Source organism: Saccostrea cucullata, unplaced genomic scaffold (genome assembly GCF_032062105.1).
Source record: "Saccostrea cucullata isolate Sc308-1 unplaced genomic scaffold, CSIRO_AGI_Scuc_v1 ctg5079, whole genome shotgun sequence".
In the NCBI taxonomy this organism is placed as follows: Eukaryota; Metazoa; Mollusca; class Bivalvia; order Ostreida; family Ostreidae; genus Saccostrea; species Saccostrea cuccullata.
The window spans coordinates 1-22,012 of NW_026930404.1; the positions used below are offsets into that span (position 1 = coordinate 1).

The following is a 22,012-nucleotide window of genomic DNA, read 5'->3' on the forward strand; positions in this document are numbered from 1 at the left end:
CATTTTGCCTTTTTGCTGCTGACTTTTACGTAGCGACCCTACACTTTTGACATGTTTACATGCGTTTAACCGATTTTAGATAAGTCGTTCGTAATGTTATTCACTTTCACGTTTTTCTTTCTCTTAATTAAACGTTGAAATAATCGAGCAATACACAAGCATCTCTGTATCGGTTATCGTATTGCTAAAGAATATTGATATATACTGATTACCGATATATTGATCCAGCCCTAGTAAATATATATTCAATATATAGCTTTTGTAGTGTCTAATCCAATCGCATTATATGAAATATGTCTTGTATTTAAGGTATGTTTTCAAGTTTCGTGTGAATTATTGGTGTGAGAATCACACAGAATTGCATGTAGGCATATTTTTCATGAAGTGCGGTTTTCACAAATCAATTTCACAGTTGGCTTTGTAGACAAACACGGCAAATGTAAATATATCCTGTTGATGTCAATTGTTGCGATGTAAACAAAACTTCCCACTGACTGAATATGAATGACGTCACAATAGAGTGGTGTGCATATTCAAGATTAAGACATTTTTGTGATCAAGCAGCCATGGGTAGGAAAGAGCTTTATTTAGACTCCGGACCATGGTTTGAGACGATGCCAGATCCCCTCCCCAAAACAATTTAAGTAACAATATGACAGTCAGACACTAACCGCAAGGAATACCAGGTTCACTATTTTAAGAAAATACAAACCCTATTTTATCCTTTTCACCGCTGCTAAAACTGCATCTTGCTTTTCACAACTTGATCTAAATGAAGTAGGTATCTAACTCATTTTTAATTCGAAATTAGATGTAATTTTAAGATTATTCAAAAGCTTTATAAGGTATTGCAGTAAAGATTTGATAATGTCTTAAGTGGGTTTACAGTCCAAGTCCTGACCAGAAATTAAAAAATAAATCAATTTATTAATGTTAACATAATTAATGACCTTGTACATGTTGTAACTTGTAGGCTTTTATGAAAATATCAATTCCTGTATATTTAACATGTGTAAATTTATGTTGATATGGTAAAAAACTTACCTTCTTTCAAAATGCCTGTGTTTTATATCGTTTATACTCCACAGCAAAGCCGAAGACACAAATACAACTGTTAACTGCGTTCTTACCAAGTTACTCCATAAATGATAAACGAAAGATGCAAAGGCGCCGTCAGAATTTCCTCGCGATCGGCACACAAAATCTTCGGACAGTTTAAACATTGGAATTAATACATCCATAAACGAATGCTCCATATGTAAGTAATCAGAGAGTTTATCTGCACACTATTCTAGCCGTGGATTGAATAAAGCGTGTATACAAACGCAATCAATGTTAAAATAAAGATTACATTCTATGTTTCACGTTTGTGCCATGCTGGTTCTTTTTCCCACAGTCCGACGCCGACTCGATGGGGCACACTAAAAACGGGATATACTAAAGATCTGATATTTACCTGACGTTCTAATTTTTAATTAAATAGTAATATTGAATATTTCAAATTACTTATGTACTAAATTATAACTTTGATGCATTATGCCATACAAAATTTCAATTGTTTGGAATATTTACAGACAATTTAGAATCAGGCCAAATCAGTTTTTAGTACATCGCGTCTTTAGTGCCATCCTATATCCCACAATGCCGCGCGTTGTTTACAAACAAGAGACCCCGAAAAAAATCCTCTAAACTAATTATTGTACGTTGTGTACATCACAACATTTTAAAAATTTTTGAATAAAAAGAAAACAGAGAAACATCGAATCAAAACTATATTTTTCAGATGCATCAATTAAAACTGTGCACATGCAGTAAAGGCTTGGCTGGCTATAGTAGACAACTTGTTCCTGAAAGGTTTCTCACATACATGTACTTGTTTTATATAAAAAACAATTAAATGTAGCTGGTAGTTTATTTCTTTTTATATCAAATGACAAGATTTTATAAGTTCAAAATTATTTCAGTCAAACTTTTTCATAATATACCAATATTTTTAGCTATCAGAAAAAAGCGTGTATGATCTATTAACCCCTAATTATAGGGGCCAGCCCCTTTTCGTTAATCAAATATGAAAGCTCTCGTAATTACCCACAACTTTTGTTCTATATTTCTTACCAAATTATTCTCGGTTTAAAAGTTATTACACAAAAAGTAGCAAAAATTCAAAGAAAAAAAATTACTAAACTTTGCCGTTTTATAGCTTCCAAACTTTAAGAAATCAGCTATATAATTTTATCGTTGTGCACATCTACAATGTATTGGCTACAAGTTCTCCAACTTTCGTGTAAATATCTTATGTCGTTTTTGAGATTTTTAGTGGAAACGAGACATCAAAAATTTTCAATTAAAGGGCAATAACTCACAAATAAAGGCATGCATCAGAAAACTGAAAACAGGTTTAAATAGGTTTTACTACAAGCTATCTATCCTGAAAGTTTCATAACGATCCGTCCAAAGGTCTTTGAGAAATCGCCGGTCAAAAATCGAGCGGGAAAAAAAAAGAATAACTAGAGCCGAGCTCGTTGCAAAGCAACGAGTAGGTCTTCCGTCCTGTTTGACCAGAAGTAACTCTTTTAAGAAAAAAAGACAAATGAAGCCCAAAAATGGTTAAATCCTCCAAATTTATGTTAATTATTGTAAAATTAATCCATTTTTGGCAACTTCCTGTTGGACCGGAAGTACCGTCGACGGACGGAAAATTAAAATTTAAGATTCCAGTGACATATGATATCCAAAAACCTGTCAAGAACAGCAAAAATATGCAATTTTTGACTACTTCCGGTTTGACCGGAAGTGACGTCGCCGGACGTTTTTCGACGACTACATTAGATAAAGCTTGACATTTTGTACTACTTTGCTTCTTTGACGTATTACAAATTCTCAATACTTTTTGAGATATATAGAAAATACTTCCGGCCCCTCTAGGCCCTTCATTTTAGGAGCCAGCCCTTTTTCGAGATATCATTTGAAAGATCGTGTAATTCTACACTTCTTTTGTTCTACATAACTTAACAAAATATTTCTAGGTAAAAAGTTATCTTTGAAAAGGTGTCAAAAATTATGAAATTCTTGATAGGACTATTTTCGCACCATATCGAGCGTCGACGCTTCGTACTTCCGGTAAAAATGATATACGGAATTCACTTTTCCAAAGGTTCCTCTATCATCACTGAAAATTTCATACTTCTATCTTCAACGGTTTTTGAGAACATTGCCGGACAAAGTGACCCTCTAAAAATGACAAAATCGTGAAAATCTCCGAACCGGAAGTGACGTCATCAAAATAAAAAAAATTATTTCTAGATTTTTTTATGTTCTATCAGACCTGAAAGTTTCATGAAAATCCATTGAGCCGTTTCCGAGAACTTGCGTGCACAAAATCGGTAAGAAAAAAAATAATAATAAGAACTAGAGCAAAGCTCGTTGCAAAGCAACGAGTAGGTCTTCCGTCCTGTTTTGACCGGAAGTGACGTCAACAAATGAAAGCAAATGAGCTAAGTGGTCTCCATTGACTTTATAATTTTGATTTTGTATTTAAACCTTCAAAAATAAGCTATTTTTGGCTACTTCCGGTCACTTCCGGTTTGACCGGAAGTGATGTCAACGGACAGAAAATGAAGTTTTATGCTTCCAGATACATATGTTACACAAAAATATGTCAAGAAAGGCAAAAATATGCATATTCTGACGACTTCCGGTGTGACCGGAAGTGACGTCGCCGGACGTATTTTGACGACTTCAACAGATTTAGCTTGACATTTTGAACAACTTTGCTTTTTAGACGTATAACAAATTCTCAATACTTTTTGAGATATAAATGAAAAACCTTCGGCCCCTCTAGGCCCTTTATTTTAGGGGCCAGCCCTTTTTACGAGATATCATTTGAAAGATCATGTAATTCTACACTTCTTTTGTTCTATATGTCTTAACAAAATATTTGTATGTGAAAAGATATCGAAGAAAAGGTGTTAGAAATTTTAAAATTCTCGACATGCCCATTTTTGGACCATAGCGAGCGTCGGCGTGCAGCACTTCCGGTAAAAATGAAATGCATATGTCACATCTACAGACATTGCTCTATCATTGCTCAAAAAACTCAAGTTTCTATCTTAAGCCGTTTTTGAGAAAAGTCGCGGACAAACTGACCCCCTGAAAATCACTAAATCGCAAAAATCTCAAAACCGGAAGTGACGTCATCAAAACAAAAAAATATATATCAGCTTTGTTTGATGCTTTATCAGTCCTGAAAGTTTCATGAAAATCGAGCAAGCCGTTTCTGAGAAATCGTGTACACAAAATCGGTAAGAAAAAAAAACAATAAAAATAATAAAAATAGTGGAAAAGAAACCTAAGAATAGCAAGAAGGTCTTCCGCTGAAGACGGAAGACCTTAAAAATAGTGGAAAAGAAACCTAAGAAAAACAATAAGGTCTTCCGCTGAAGACGGAAGACCTTAATAAGAAACAAAAGAATAACAGTAGGGTCTTCCGAAGGAAGCGGAAGACCCTAAAAAGAATAATAAGAACTAGAGCCGAGCTCGTTGCACAGCAACGAGTAGGTCTTCCGTCCTGTTTGACCGGAAGTAACTTTCATTTAAAAAAAAAGTAATGATGTCCAAAAATGGGTTAATCCTCCAAATCTATGTTAAGTATAGCAAACTTAAGCCATTCTTAGGTACTTCCGGTTTGACCGGAAGTGACGACGACGGACGGAAAATTTATATTTAAGCTTCTAGTGAGACATGTTACCCAAAAACCTGTCAAAAACGGCAAAAATATGCATTTTCTGACAACTTCCGGTTCGACCGGAAGTGACGTCGCCGGACGTATTTTGACGACTTCATTAAATAAAGCTTGATATTTTAAACAACTTTGCTTCTTTGATGCATAACAAATTCTCAATACTTTTTGAGATATCTGTAAAAAACTTTTGGCCCCTCTAGGTCCCTTAATTTAGGGGTCAGCCCTTTTTTCGACATATCATTTGAAAGATCTTTTAATTCTGCACAAATTATGTTCTATATATTTTAACAAAGTATTTTTAGTTTAGAAGATAAACAGAAAAATATCAGTAATTTTTGGTTCTTTTAAGCGTTCTAATTTTTGACCCCTATATAGCGCCATTTTGATTACAGAAATCGAAAAACAAAAACCGATGTGCACAACTTCAATCCTTCTACTATCTAAAATCAGTAGAATTTCTGCTCCAGCTTTAGCCGTCTCTGAGCCTTTGTCTAGAAACGAAAGCCTATAAATTTTCCTTTAAAGGGAAATAACTCAAAACCGGAAGTGGCTTTTTGAAATTTTAGACAATATTCTGATAGAGTTTATTAACGTCTATACCATCTGAAAATTTGAGCGAAATCCGTTGAGAAATGACCGAGATATGAGACCTCAAAGTTACGGTCTAGGAAGCAGAAGAAAAAAAAGAATAACTAGATGAGATCTCGTTGTGAACAACGAGTGGGTCTTCCGTTCGATTCTTGATGAGATAAGATAAGATTTTGATTGAGATTTTTTTACAATGATAATTTTCTTAAGAAAAACGATTGCGCTGCCGTGATGGTATTTTTGAAATATTGAACGTTAAACTGTCATAAATTCTAATTCTGGCCCCTTTTGGTCCTTTATGTAAGGGACCAGCCCTTTTTTCTTCAAATAATCTTGAAGATCTCATGCTTTTTAACACTTTTTGTTCAACAAGTGTTCAGAGATTGTTTTTCATTTTCGAATTATTAGCAAAAGAAATATTTAGGGGCCAACCCTTCAACTCCCTAATGGGGACGTTTAGCGAAAAATGAAAGGTTGCATAATGTTTAGAACATGATTTTAAACATCTTTTGTTCAATATTGCTTCTCAAAATATTTCTCCCTTTCGAGATATGAAGCATCAAAGAATAAGCATTCTGGCCCCTTGTGGCCCCTAATTATGTACCATACGACATGAAAACCATAATATATAGTTGTAGATGGTTGAGATAAACATCTTTGCTTCAGTAATGTATTACAAAATATTAACTGATAGAGAGTTATCGAAAAAACACTTTTGGCCCCTTTTGGTCCCTAATTCGAACGCCCAGCCCCCTTTTCGGGATTTTATCTGAAAGATCTTTAGATTTGGAACATTTTGTGTTCAACAACTGTTCAGAAATTCTTTTTCATTTTTGAGATATTAGCAAAAGAAATATTTAGGGGCCAACCTTTTAACTCCTTAATGGGGACGTTTAGCAAAAAATGAAAGGTTGCATATTGTTCAGAACATTATTTTGAACATCTTTTGTTCAAGACTGCTTATCAAAATATATCTCCTTTTCGAGATATAAACCATCAAATATCTAGCATTCTGGCCCCTTGTGGCCCCTAATTATGTATCATTCAACATAAATATCATAATATATAGTTGAAGATTGTTAAGCTTAACATTTTTGCTTCAGTAATGTATAACAAAATATTGATTGTTAAAGAGTTATCGAAAAAAGACTTTCGGCCCCTTTTAATGCTTAATTTGATGAGTCAGCACTTTTTTCTTGATGTTATATTTAAGATCTTGTCATTCTGCACAAATTATGTTCAGTATGTTTAAACAAAAAAATTATAATTTAAAAGATATGATGCAAAATGTTTCAAAAAATCACTCATAAAACGTGTCCTTAATTTTGACCCCTACCGAGCTTCCATACAAAGCACTTCCGGAAGATTTGAAAGTATAGGTGCAAAACTACAATATGTTGTCTATTAGTCCTGAAAATGACAGCATTCTAGCTTTTGTCGTTTTTGAGTTTTTGTCAGGACAAAATGGTCATTAAAAAGTCGATTAAAGGGCGATAACTTCCGACCGGTAGTGAGTTTTTGAGATTTGAACAAAAAAGGATCATCTTCAGATCAAAACACATTATCACTGAAAATTTCATTAAAATAGATCAAACCGTTTTTGAGATATCGTCTGCACAAAAATTGTAAAGAAAAAGCGGAATAATAATAATAATAAAAGTGAAAAAGAAACAATACAATAATAGAAGGGTCTTCCGTTGGAGACGGAAGACCCTAATAATCTTTACCAACAGAATCAGTAGAAGGTCTTCCGTTGGAAACGGAAGACCTTAATAATCTTAATCATTAGAATCAGTAGAAGGTCTTCCGTTGGAAACGGAAGACCTTAATAATTGAGAAAAAATCTGTCGAAAAAGATGTGAATATAAAGGCCTTACAATAACTATATACAAAGAGTAGTCAGCATAAATAAACCTCAGTCTTGCTTTTGAACGTCGTAATGCATTTTCTTAAAGAATTTATTTTTATTTTTGACGAAATGCCCAATCCTTAGTAGCTGATTTTAACCCTCAGTGCTGTTAACATGTTATGAAAGATTTCCATAAACCCTGTCATGATAGGTAAACAAAAAAGAGAGCAGGGCACCAAGTACGTTCAAAAAGTTAAATATGCTGGATGCCTCTCATGGAATCATGGTATCAAAAATTGTAATAATCAAAGATCAGAAGGGATGAAAAATTCGTCAGACATATATAAAAAGAGTTAAGTTTCACTTTAATATGTGACCAAGCATTCCGAGCTAAGAGGGAAAAAATGAAAGGGTTACAACAACAAATAATATGTGCAAAATCACACTGTGTTTTGTAATTAAAACAAGCTTTTTTTTAAAAAAAGCTTTTTAAATCTTTATCTTTGTCTAGTACATGTAATAACTATTTCAATTACTTACATTAGAAAATCAGCAATTAAAATAATCATTTTCATTGATATTTAATCGCAAAAAGCTACTTGAAAATTCAAATTCAGGATAAGACTGCCCTAGGCCTGAAATTCGAACATGTATGAACGTGTCATTAAAATCACTTCATAGCTTCTTGTTTAGTTACATATCCATGTCGGACAGCTTCAATAAAAGTTTAAATGTAATTATAGGCATTTCATTTTGATAAATTATCAGTCAGTGATATTATTTTAAAGTGAATACCTATACAACATTTACATGTATATACGTGTATAAGAGAGACAAAGAAAAAGACAGGGAGGGAGATCTTGTGTCCATTTATACGTTATCACAAAAGCAGATGTGATGGTCAAACCCTGAGGATTTCCGGCCAAAATTATCCTCGATTAGATAAATATAACTGCACTTTTCTTTATAACAGATTTAATTGTTTGGAATAGAGTAAGTAAAACACACCCTTCTTCACAATCCCCAATATGTACATACTTCCTTTAATAAATCCTTGATTTGTAATTGCTCTTTGCTGAAATAGCTGAAATCTATTAGTTATTTGGTAATTATTCAGAAGAGACTACACACATTCAAATGGCCCAGGTGCAGCGTGAGTACTTTTTCTCGTTTGTTTTAATTACTTCCTAAACATTCTTATAATTAATGAAATCGTATCAAATATACTATCAGGAAAATTAATTAAATTTGAAAAATACCTTCCATTTGAAATCAATGTTAGAACCATCGGTATTATGTCCATGTCTATCAATGCCTTTTTATACCACTGACCTTCTTGATACAAGTTTGATGTTTAAGATTTAAAAGTATTATATCTACATCCTATTGATGCAAATGAAAATCAGTTTTAGTCTAATACAGCAGATATTTTTATTATAGATATTTCTACCTTGTGCATTAACATTTATTTATTTTGAATTTCTGCATGAATTAGAAGGTTACGGTCAAGGTCTAGTAAATTAGAATGCCTTTTGATGCTAGATCCAATATGACGTCATTATTGACTCAAGCTGACTTTAAGTTTAGTAGAAATAATGTACAAAACAAAACATATCCAATGCACTCAACTTGAAATCATATGAAAAGTAACCTCAATATCTATATTCAATTTAAAATCAGTTATAGAAAAAAAACCTAAGTAAAATTTGAATAAAACGCTTTTCTGAGAGACTGTAGACAATATTACTACATTTCTTTTCACTGAGATGGGAAAAGAACTTCAGAAATTTATTATCGACTTTCCTCTTTTTTCATTAGGAATAAGAGTTTAAAATGTTTTAACATCTAGTTAATGAAAAAAAAGATAAGTCCGAAAACAGCCTATTTCACCGAGCCTTATTTGTAAAGTATCATTTAAAAGAACGTGTTTCTCAAATCTTAAAATCCTGTATGCACGATCTTTGACTAAATCTTGACTTTAACTGTGATATTCAAAATGATGAAGGAGATAATGATGATGAAGGTAATTTAATTTTTTTTAAAAACAGCCACTGCACGAGGACCTCACAATGTCGTGGTAAGTCAATAAGATAAATTCATTGTTTAATTCTTTTAATAAAATCTACTGTCTCATCAAAATCAAAATGAATGCTCATTATTTTTGTTAATGACGTAAGTTTTTTTTTTCCAATTACTTACAATTCATTCCATTTTTTTTATTTATTTATTTTAATAAAATACTAGTATTATTGATATTAATAATAAAAAAAAGGAAAAATAACTCATTACAATTTCTTAGATGTAAGTCAAGGTATAGGTTTCACTCCCATTTTCAAATGAAAATTTACTGTTTATGTAAAAGACTCAATAACGCAGAGTTATTCAAAATCGAGTGTACTTAAACAAAAAGTAGTGGGACCGAGAGGCTGAAATATGAAAATATAACTATTAATATAATATAATGAAAGAGACTGATTTTCATTTTCTTTCGCCATTGTAAGAAGAATTTTCTTTTGTTAAACCTTTTACATTCATTTGTTTTAAAATTTACATCTATTCAAATCTACACGAGAAGAAATCTAACATTTCTAGCGTTACCGAGCGGGCAATAAAAAACACATCATCGATGCTAAGCAGCTGAGTGATCCGGTCGATGAGATGTTTGATCACTTACGTCATACGTAAACGTAGGTGAAAATTTATCCCTTTGTCTTTGTTGGTTCAACGGAACTCAGGTTATATCACGGATGGCAGTATGTATACATGTATGTCCAAAAAATTAAAATGAACTTTATAACATTTATTGACTGTGTTCTCGTGCGAAATGCGTTTTCTCGGCCCTGGAACCAAGTTGTCTTACGGCCTCAGGCAAACAACGGTTTGGTTCTTGGTTCTGAGAAAATGCATGTTAGCCTTGAACTCAGTCTATAAATGTGTATTAATTTCCTGTGTTTTTAAATACTTAGACATATTTTTGAAAAAAAAAACATTCAAAAGTAATCCAACAATATCCGTTCATGATTATAGACATGTATTTTTATTTTTATTATTTTTTGGGGGGGTGGGGGGAGGGCTGTTAGCTTTCATATTCTTTTTTTTTTATCGCTTTATTGTACTTCTTAATTCGATTAAAACTATATTTAATTATCATGACATAAAGGTCCTCAAATATTGTGTAAGAAATACATGTATAACTTTGTTCCCTAATGACGAGGAAGACCTATAACATGCAGTGTGACGTATACTCATACTTCCTTTAAAGTATAGGTCACACATCATGTAAAATAGAGAATGTCGTCGACATAATTCTATACATGGAAAACTCTCTAATCCGACATCTATGCAATCCGTCACACTGTGAATTCCGACGGAAAATTTCTTTCCAAATATATACTCACCGCCAATGGAAACGCAACACCCTAATTTTAGGATTAAAATTATATACAGGTTATAACTATGTACCAAAAAATTTAGGACATCTTTTACTTTGCCAAATCAGTTATTTAACGGTTGAATGAATTTCTTTCCTTTACCGGAAGTTGTTATTTAGCCCTCTTAACAGAATTCAAAATTTTCCATTTTTAATAAAATTTTAACAATATTTTGGGTTTCCAAGGTTTTGAAACTGTTAATCATAAGTATAGTACTAAAAGGCCGGGAAAATTTTTTTTTTCCAAATTTGGATGTTAATTTACACTGTTCAACACGACACCCTCTCTATTCCGGTACAAAAATTGTCTTTCAGAGCATGTCGGTTTAGACAAGTGAGATTTCATTTTAAGGTCACACAGCCTGTCCCGGCCACGGTTGTCATCACTCTGGTCCCCGCTGTACTCAGATGTTTGTGTTGTTTCTGGCCGACCAGAGTCGTCGTTAATTATTCTTCATGCAGGGTACGTGTACTTTGAAAGGTAGTGTTAACTATCTTCAAAGAGAATTATATGAGAGAAACTTATTCAACAAAGTAACAACTAGCAGACACGTTGCAAATAAAAGGGCAAAAATGTGATATGTCATTGAAGGCATATTTGCTCGAATAAGAAATATATTTATTTGAAGATCATTTTAATATTTGATTCTAAAAAGATATATTTATCATGATAATAACAGTTCTTTTTTATTTTTTTTTAATCATGGTCTCCTATCTAAAAAAAATGTAGTAAAACACGGAATGATTTTTAATAAATGTTACGATTATAAATATTTCAAAAATACATATTTTTTCAATATACAGGCAGAAGAAGCAGCATCTATTTGCGAGATTTTCGAAGCGATAGATCAGTCTTAATGGATGTGTCATTTTGTCCTAATCTCTCTTGCAGTCGGGTGAACGGAAAAGATGACAGGTTAACTAATGAGGTGAATTTAATTCATTATTATTTTTTTTTTTTCAGTATTCCCGGTGTAACGTTGAATATTGACCCGAGTTGAAAATTGACCCGGGGGTCATTTTTCAACGTTGAATATTGAACCGCGGTCATTTTTCAACGTTGAATATTGAGACTAAAAGTCGTTGAATTTATACCCGGGGTCATTTTTCAACAGCTTGATAATTTTTTTTCTTTTTTTTTACACCTGATGACGTCAACAAGTTGAAAATTGACCCTGTTGAATATTGACCCCACTCAAAGTTTGAACATTTTTTTTTAGCTGGGAATTAAGTTGTTTAACGGGATTTATCAGTATCACTTTATTTATATTACGGTTTCAATTTTTTCCCTTTTCAAGAATAATAGAAATAAACATACAGTATCACCCCGTGTAAATATGTACATTTTGATCAGTGCAAGGTTTCAGTTATCTTTGCAGGGGCGTAGCAACGGGGGGGGGGGGGGTGGCAGGGGGGCCTGGACCTCCCAACTTTTTTTCTCAACCTTACCTATACTATAGCAATTGTTAACTGAAAACCTGGTTGGCCCCCCCCCCCCCAGTTTTAGTGATGTGTCGAAAATGAAGTTTTAGAATTGGTACTGAAAGTAGCTGACACTGTTAACACTGAAAAAAGTTAGCCTCTACCCCCCCCCCCCCCCCCCCCCCCCACGAAATAGGATTTTCGACTTTGGGCAACTTTAAACCCCCCCCCTTTTTTTTTCTTTTGCTTGTCAACTTTTTCAGGTAAGTAAAAAAAAAATTCTCCGGCTGCCCTCCCCCACTTTCAAAAACGATGCTACGCCACTGCTTCAAGCATGACAACTTTATTTTTTGAAAATACTTTCCAAAATCCATGGCATCCATAAATAACTACAAAAGAACGAATAGGTATGACGGCGTATGCGTGCCTTTTTAACAATGTAGAATTTTTTTTTAAATCGTTTGAACGACTTAAGAAAACGTTTGTACAATTTAATAAATCGTTTGTACAATTTGTTTGTTAAATCGTTTGTACAATTTATTAAATCGTTCATACGATTTATCAAAATAGTTTGTACGTTTTTTTATAAATCGTTTGAACAATTTAGGAAACCGTTTTTACGATTTAAGAAAACGTTTGTAGGATTTTAAAAAATAGTTCGTACGATTTAATAAATTGTACAAACGATTTAATAAACAAATTGTACAAACGATTTATTAAATTGTACAAACAATTTACTAAATTGTACAAACAATCTTTAGATCGTACAAACGACTTATTTAATCGTACAAACGACTTATTAAATCGTACAAACGACTTATTAAATTGTACAACCAATTTGTTAAATCGTACAAACGTATTTTTTTAAATCGGGGAAGGGGGGGGATGTCACTCACTTTAATGAAATTTTCTAAAAGGACTCCTGCAATATAGTAAACTATATGATCACAAGAAAAAAAACATGAAGTCAATATGCATTTCAGATTCTATAAATAGTAACTCAAGTCTTTATGCTGTTATATACTTAATCATGTGATCAAGTTTGAGCCAATCAGAGAGCTTAGAATTAAATGTGATATCACCTTTTCGTGCTAAATAGATGCTATCACCTATTTGAATAAGTGGTATCACCTATTCGAAAAGGTGATATTACCTATTTGAGTTTCTTACAACAGTCATTAATGAATGCTCCCTATAATATATATTATACTACACTGGAACCAAGAAAATTCGGACTACCCAGTTTTCATGCATTTTCTACAATTTTCATGTTTTATACATGATATATAAGTGAAATAAATTAATTTGTAAGCAAAAAAACTACAGCTGTTCGACGGGAAAAGGTGATATCACCCAATCGAATAAGTGATATCACCAATTCGAATAAGTGATATCACCTTTTCGAATTGGTGATATCACAAATTCAAATCAAATAGGTGATATCATCTATTGGAACAGGTGATATCACTTATTCAAATAGGGGATACTACTTTTTGCAGTTAATACCAAAACGGGGCCTCATACCTATGAATTAAATAACAGTAGTGAAAACTCTAACATAAATATGTGTTTTTATGCTGTTGAATTTTGAACCGGTTTCATGATCAAAATTCCACGACCTGGCTCAGTTTTCAACGGATTAGGGTCTAAATTCAACACCTTCGGTCTCCGTATTCAACGTTGAAAAATGACCCCCGGGTCAATTTTCAACCCGGGTCAAAATTCAACGTTACACCGGCTTACTTTTAAAATCGTCTTTAAAAAAAATTTAACAAGAATCCCATTTGATTTTGTCTTATAACTAATGAGTTATAGAAATTCATACACCCTCCCCCTCTTAACAATGATTTAAGTGCATAGATTTAACATTCTCATGTGACTGATTTGAGTATTTTCGATCATGCGATTAAAGTAATTCTGAGTATTATGATACTGTCCGTTTTTTCCCCTTTCAGTATGTACATGTATAACCAATTTTAGGGGGGAAAACATCATCTATTTGATCATACATCTACTTTGAAAGAAGTTAGCAAGTTAAATAAATGACGGTTTCTGATTCTTCTTAAACAGAAAGATATAACCACGAAACGAAACTTAACCCGTGCCCTTGTAAAATAACACCCCCCCCCCCCCAACAGGAACGGTTACGTCGTTTCATCATACAATGTATATGACACTTCATAAACAAAACAATCAACATTCATCGTGAGTTATGGTTCTTAACACAAATACTAATAAATTACGTCTGTTCCCTTAGTTTTGGTTTGAAGTATCAAAATTATTAATGTCTGTTTTCTTTCATTCCTAATTCTGAGGGTTGTTAGAGAATTTTACAGATCATGCCTAATTAAAACATTGTGTTTTTTATATACATCATAGAGTACACGTTAAAGCCAAAATTTGTCCCTTATTATATTGAAAAATTTTGTGGGTATTAAAATTGTAAAAGTTTTTAGTTCAGAACTTAAAAAGTTGTTTGCTTTTAAAACCAGCACTAATTTGAATCCTAGACTTCCATGAAAGCCACTGGAGTGTGCATTATTAAAATATTTTCCTGATATTGTCTTGTAGAATGTAATCATATATGAGATTCTTTTCTCTTTGGACGACAAGCTTGCCTATCTCAGATTTTTACACATAAACGACATCTGGTACTAGTTTATAAAATATATATTTCTCCATTTTAATCAATAATTTATCAAACAACTTTTTAAGGGTACTTACCACAAACAAAAAATGGATGCACGGGTTGATATGTATTTTTTGACTGATTTTGATTTGTAATGGCATAGATAATAAATCTCTGAAATATAAAGAAAACGTAGGATTTCCTTGGTGCTTAGATTTGAGATTTTATTTTGCCTTTTATATAATTCCATACAAAATTTTGCTCCATTTTTTAACTTTATGGCATAATCTTATAAAATTCTCCCACTCTACTTGGTAAACATTATTCACGTTGTCAATTTAAATGTAAATCTATGAGAAATGATGCTGATTTCTGAAAAAAAGTCAGTTTGTGTTATTTATCTTTAAAGTCCGAAGTATCCAAATTATCATAATTGAATTAAAATTTTACGCAATTCATTTTACGAAGTTCTTTAAACTAAGAAAAAAACCAACACAATTTATGAACGACAATTAAACAAGGGTATATTTTTCTTAAGGACTGTAAAGTGCAAATGGGGTTGCCCCAACGGACCAAACAGACTAGTGGCGATTCTGACGGTGACATTTCATTAACAGGTACCTGGCGCCAAAGGAAAGGTAGTCTATTTTTTAATGTACCATTAATAAAGAAATTGTGTTTGATATTTCCTGTGCGTTTGGTCTTGGTTACTCGTTATTCACACCAATTTTTCTTCAGTTTTGTTTGCCATGGTACTTCAAGAACGAAGTGTACAATGTTGAAACTAATATATTTAAATTATTAAAAATCTCTATGTGATTGCTGAATGATTTATCAATATACAATATTGCGTAGCTATTTTTTAATAGGAAATGTAATAATGATGAAAAGAAAGGGGAGGGGGTTATATTAACTAAAAATGTGTGAAATGTGGAGTTGGAATGGTTCATATTTAAAAAGTTTTTTTTCCAGATTCTCAAGATATATAGCGGACACGAAAGGATGAAATGACTACCTAGACCTTTGATCTGTTACCTTAAGCTGCACAAATAGGGGTCTTTATGAAGCCATCGCTGTATAAAGTGTCAATGTAAAAGCTCTGAGGCTTCTCAATACAGCCTACACCGGATGTATTGAAATTCAGTTGACCATGCAATTTATTTCAATATATCCGTAATTCAATATAAGCGAAATCGTGAAGCCGCCATTTTTACAGGATCAATTCCGATTTAAAATAAAGAAGAACAAACCCGAGCATATTTTGTCATGGTTTAACTATAACAAAGAATAGATTACATAGTCTAGAATACAATTCCCGGAAAATTTAAATATTATTTTTTATTTCTGTTTCATTGAAAAGACAATCTTCAACCTCATTATTATATTAAGTAAAGGCAAAAGTTCGAAGAAGCAATTTTTAGCACAAAGGTCACAGTCAAGGTCACAAGGTCATTGACCTTGGTGTCTGTTGAAAGTGCGTCATTAATGGAGTAAACATACCTTATTAAAAAAAGCCTCTGTTTCTTACGGTTCAAAAGTTATGGCGAAGGTAAAAATTGACAACAGACAGACAAACAGACAGATAAAGAACTAGACAAACAAAGAAAACCAGAAAAACAGGACAAAAACAATATGCGCCCGAAAAAAAAATCGTTTGAATAAAAAGAATAGTTTTTCTTTTGCATCACTTTTCCTAAATTCTTTCAGATTTTGATGAAATGGAGCAAAATCAGACCGTCTTTCTTACAGCTTAAGGTAAGGTTTGCGTTAACAGGGAGATAACTCTTGCGAATCACCAAAGCGTTTGAAACAGGCAAATTTCTCAACATTTACTGTATTTTACTGTCTTCCAACTATAAATAAGAAACTGCATGGTTACAGTTTTTGATGGAATTAAAATAAATTAAAAATGCTGTTTCCGTTCTGCATGACAAATTCATTACTAGACGCTGATTCGGGGATTTTTTTCCTTAAAGGGACCAACCTATAAAAACAATAATTCTTACCCAAACGTAAAATTGCTTTAAAAAGTGTCCGTATGTTGGTGGGAGGTCAAGGTCAGTGACGTAGCATCGATTTTGAAAGGAGAGGGGGCAGCCAGAGACAAAAAATTACCTACTTGAAAAAAAAGAAACTTGACAGGTAAAATAAAAAAAAAAAAACAACAACAACAGGAAATTGCCAAAACTTGAAAATCCTATTCCGCTGGGGAATGGGGGTGGGTTGGGGTTGGAAGGTTCAACTTCTTTCAGTACCATATCTTTTCCAAATATTATACTACATTAAGCTTATTTGGCCTCACTCTATAACCAAAAAGTGGGGAGGGGGGCTTTCAATAGCGCAGACATTTTACATTTTAAATAGTAAAAGATTATGTTTAAAATGAGTGGGGGGGGGGGGGAGTTTCCCCCGGACAACCTGCTGATACGTGCCTGAAGATCATTCTTATTTAATACAGTGTATATACACTCAGTCTGTATAATTATATTTAACAACTCCGCAAATTCCAGAAGGGGGGGGGGTGCGGATCCTATCCCACCATCATTATAGATCAAAGCATGTTCATCGTGAAAACAATGGTTGTTTTGATAGATAAAAAATGTATAATTTAAAAAATATTATAAATAATGTATCCGACCCATATTTGGATTTTTTTATATTTCAGAGCACTTTAAATAGAGTCTATTAGAGAAGAAAAGAAAACAATAAAAAAGTTAATAAATACTAAGAATATGAAACAAGTGTTGTGGGGGAAAGATGTACTCAGTATTTAATCATTATTAACAAAACTCGATCTTAAGCTTTAACTTAAATCTTAAACTAGGCCAACAAGACAACTTTTAAGAATGGAGTAAAATCAAAGGGGGATAACTCTTCAAGGAAAGGTGAAAATATAGGGACCTTACTTTCCGCCCGTACGCACTAAAACTTTAACATGAAAATCATGTCTTAATATACATTGTACTGAGTACTCAGCACATGCAAAATCACAATGCATTTTAATCAATTAGATCTGAGGCTAATATGGGTCGGATAAGATCATATCGTATTTTGGAGAACATTTTAAGGTTCCTCATATGTAACCAATTATATAGAAATTTAGCTTATAAAATAGCATAAGATGATGCAAGTGTTGTTGTGGAAAGATGTACTGTTATTTAATCAATTAACAAAATGATCTTAAACTTTAACTAAAATCTTAAACTAGGCAAACAAGAAACTTTTAAGAATGGATTTTTATTGAGTAAAATATAGGGATAACTCTTAAGGAAAGGTGAAAATTTTATTAAGGAAAAAACTTTTGACATAATGAAAATCATGTCTAAATATACATTGTATAAGGTACTCGGCCAATGCAAATTAGCAATGCATTATAATCAGTTGAACTTGATAGATATAGACTTTGAACGTGAATTTTTTAAAGGCAAAAAATGAATATTACCTGTATTCGTGATTTACATCAGAAAGAGTTACCCCTCTTACCAGGGATTTGTATTTGGTTAGTATTTGGAATATTTTTATATTTTTTTTCTAGATTCAATCAATTTAAATTGACAATGTAACACAGTATACTATTTATTTATTTTATTAGATTCTCTATAAACAGTAAACGATTTATATATCTGGAGTAACAGATAGCAGAATGGCTCCAATAAGGTACGGCGGAGAAGATGCCCCGCCGTGTGATTTGTGCGAGACTATGAAGGTAGAACGACAATATGTTTTTTGTAACGTCAAATTCTGCACGGCGTGTCTTGGAAAACATTTCTCAGATTCATCTAAAAGCCACAATGCTGTACCACTAAAGCAAAGACTTTCTGCCTACCAACGATGTTACAGAAACGACAAAAGACAATGCAGGCAGTTCTGTGGGGACTGTGAGGTTAATTTTTGCGATAAATGCCATGGACACGAGAGGCATAAAATATGGGAGGTACCATATCTATTCGAAAACAAATCGAAACTATGGCGACGATAGAAATTGTTACCAAACGTTATAACAAAAATGTACACCTTGGGTCGGAAATAATTTTATTTGTAAAATTTGCAGTGCTTAAAATAAAGTACTGTAACCGAATTATAAAATTATATATTAATTACTTGTGGTTATACAAGAGAACACATGTCTTTCATAAGAAATGAAACAAGAAATGATGTAGATGATGCGTATTGGTTTGTGTCATTTTCAATTTATGGTGCCATCTATTAACAATCGGAAACATATTATGTTCAAAGACAGTTGGAAATAATTCATAACTAAATACCAATATCACTATTGTTTACCAAGTTAAATAGAGAAAATATTTCTGCTATTCCAAGTTCTTTTGAGTCTTCTGTTGTGTTGATGTTGTTGTTGTTTTCGATCTTTTAGCAGTTATCTTGCATTAAAACACCTATACCCACATACACATTTATCACAAAAAATCATTAAATTGTAGTGCTTGATAATAGGATTTGACTTATATTTAATATCATTGACAAGCATTTCGATATAAGCGAAACTTGATATGATTTATACAATTTTAGTATATCTATCAGAAATACACAGGTAACTGTCAGAATCTCAGATTTTTGAAATGTTTACCATTACTTAATGCAGAATTAAGTTAATTTATACTTTATATCACAAAAACTTTTATTTCGAAAACTATAAATATACGTCGAATTAGTATATTGTAAGTCGGAAGTCCAAACCATAGCCCAATCCATTCAACAGTTATGGCAAGGTAATACGGTAGTTTTTGCGGACAAACAGATAGACAGCAAGTCAGACAGACGGACAGACAGGACCAAAACAATATATCCCCGAGTCTTCTATTACGGGAGCATTGAAATATGACAAATTAGTTTGTATTTATTACCCCCTAGCAAATAAATACTTTTTAAAACAAAAGCGAACAACTACCGTAATTACACGAGAACTTACTTTTTAAACGCTTTATTACCAACAAATAAAAAATACCCATACTGCTTATAAGTTCTCGTGGAATTAGTTGTTCGCTTTTGTGACATATATGTCTCTTCTCGAATGGGGTGTAAAACAACATACCAATGGCGGATTTAAGGGTGGGGCGCACCCGGCGCGCGCCCCCTAAAATTATCAAAGTTAGCGTAAATCAAATATGTCCACTTGGTAGACCTCAGAAAGGAATACCCTTCAAAATTTAGAATCCAGGACCTTCCGGGGGCTTCGCCCTCGATGTTAACCCTGCACCAGGGCTTTGCCCTGGACCCAGACCCCTTGCCTAATTTTGGCGCTCCCTTAACTCCAAATCCTGGATCCGCGCCTGCATACAATCAATCAATATCTAAAAATCTCAAACATATCATTAATGTCATCTCTAGGAAACTTATATGTACAATCAGAACATTTTTAACGACGAACATTATTCACATCTATTGAATATTATAGATTGCCTATACCTTGTAAGAAAATCATTATCAGTCAGTATAACAAGCATATAACATCTGCAGACATCTTGAGCAGTGGCTGTTCCATCAACGATATATGTACAAGGACTTACATTTTATTAATACAATATTTCATCTACCAAATCCTGATTTAAATGCATTAAATTGTGAAAAAACGATTTGTGTTAGTCACCTGTTAGTACGTGAATTAACATAACAGCAATTGCCGGATAAAAATTATACACTACTGGCTTACGCGGGTTATGCATATTTTCTTAAACAGCTGCAACATAGTTAATTCCCATGTTTTAAGAACCAAAGAAAACACTTTTGATTATGCATGTTTTGGAAACTTCATCAAGAAGTATACATGTATACTCAAATTTGGTCAAATTATTACCACTTGTGGTAGGATAAAGACTTTGGAGGTGATTAAAACATTCATGATTTTTTTTTTATTTACATGAATATACATTTCAAGGCATTTTGCATTACCCATGAATTTTAATATCTCACTGTGATCCAAGGACTCAAATTAAAAATACATAGCATGCGCGTCAATCGCCAATAGGGGGGGGGTTAGGGGTTCAGGAAAATTCCCCCCCCACACACACACACACACACACGAAATAATCAATTTTTTTTTTCACGCTTGGGCGAGTATGCAATATTTCTCTCTCTTCTCTTTTTTTTTTTTTGCTTGTCAAGGAAATTCTGGGATTGCATTTTTTTTTGACTTGGGTGGACCCCCCCCCCCTGGAAAAAATTTCTGGATCCGCGCCTGACATGTGACATTTCATGTACAGCTGGTACGTATCACATGTCTGTAGACAGCCCGGACAAATACAATGTACAGGCTTCTGATCAAGGTCTTGCTGATTCCAATTAAAACCCTTAACTTTTTTCTCTTGTTTTGAGTCAAGATCTACTAAATGGAAGGTGCCTACAGGTGTATCAAATGAATGGAATAAATTCCTTTGATGATGCTTCACAACTTTAACTTGGTCAAATAAGATGTTTCGGGACCTAATTTGTAGGAAAACAAGATTTTTTTAACTGCCATTTTCAATAAGAATTAAGAAAACTAGACAGGATTATACTAGGAGTTTTTGTATCCAGATTGCCTACAGTCTCTCAGATAACGGTAATTTGTATGTTCGTGGCCTCCTCTTCAAAATGATAGGTATTGGGATTATTACTTTTTAAATGATTCCTGAAAATACCCTGTTTTATGTGTAATTCTACTAAAACTGTAATTGAAATTGATAAAAACGTCATAAATGATTTTAGCAAATAGTTAGACTATGGTCATTTACTTTGTATTTGATCTTGACCTTAATTTATTGTATTAATAAGACACCACATAACCTTTTTTTTACTCACTTCAGACTTTAATAAGCTATTGACATTGTTGAAAAGGATCAAAATTTACCATTAGATAGGACTATGCAGGGACATTTTTCCTCTGAACTATGTATCTATTTAAAAGTATTTTCAGCAAAGATAGATAAAAAGTTGTCCAAATCATTATTTCTGAAAATAGGGTGGATTCACAGCTGTCGATTAAAGAACGAGGGCGCTTTTGACTGGCTTTCGGCAGAAAGTGAAAATTTTATCGACATGTCACATGAGATTTTAACATTTTTTTTTTATTTATCGGGCTCCTGTGCAATAGGAAAGGGAAATATTTTCCCGAAATTGAGCTTTGAATTGCTAAAAAAAAAAAACTTTAAAATTGGACAGATCAGACATTTGGTACAAAATGGTACATTCTTGGTCACTGACGGATAAAGTTGTAAAATTCCAGTCAGGCCTATGAATTTCTAATCACTAAAAGTTGTTTGAAATTGACAGTTTGTCTTGACATAGATCCAAGGTTATTCCGTAGAGATAAGGGTCACTGACAATTTTTTTTTCCACGCTATACGAATTAATGAATAA

At 33.0% G+C, this 22,012-nt stretch overlaps 1 long non-coding RNA gene across 1 annotated transcript; it reads left to right on the plus strand.

The window, feature by feature from the left end:
* The first annotated feature begins 8,248 nt into the window (after positions 1-8,248).
* On the plus strand, positions 8,249-19,096 carry LOC134228461 (uncharacterized). Its single transcript, XR_009983998.1, has 6 exons — positions 8,249-8,331; positions 9,227-9,255; positions 10,924-11,071; positions 11,413-11,537; positions 15,198-16,414; positions 18,252-19,096. It is a non-coding gene; the product is annotated as an uncharacterized LOC134228461 (long non-coding RNA).
* The last annotated feature ends 2,916 nt before the right edge of the window (positions 19,097-22,012 follow it).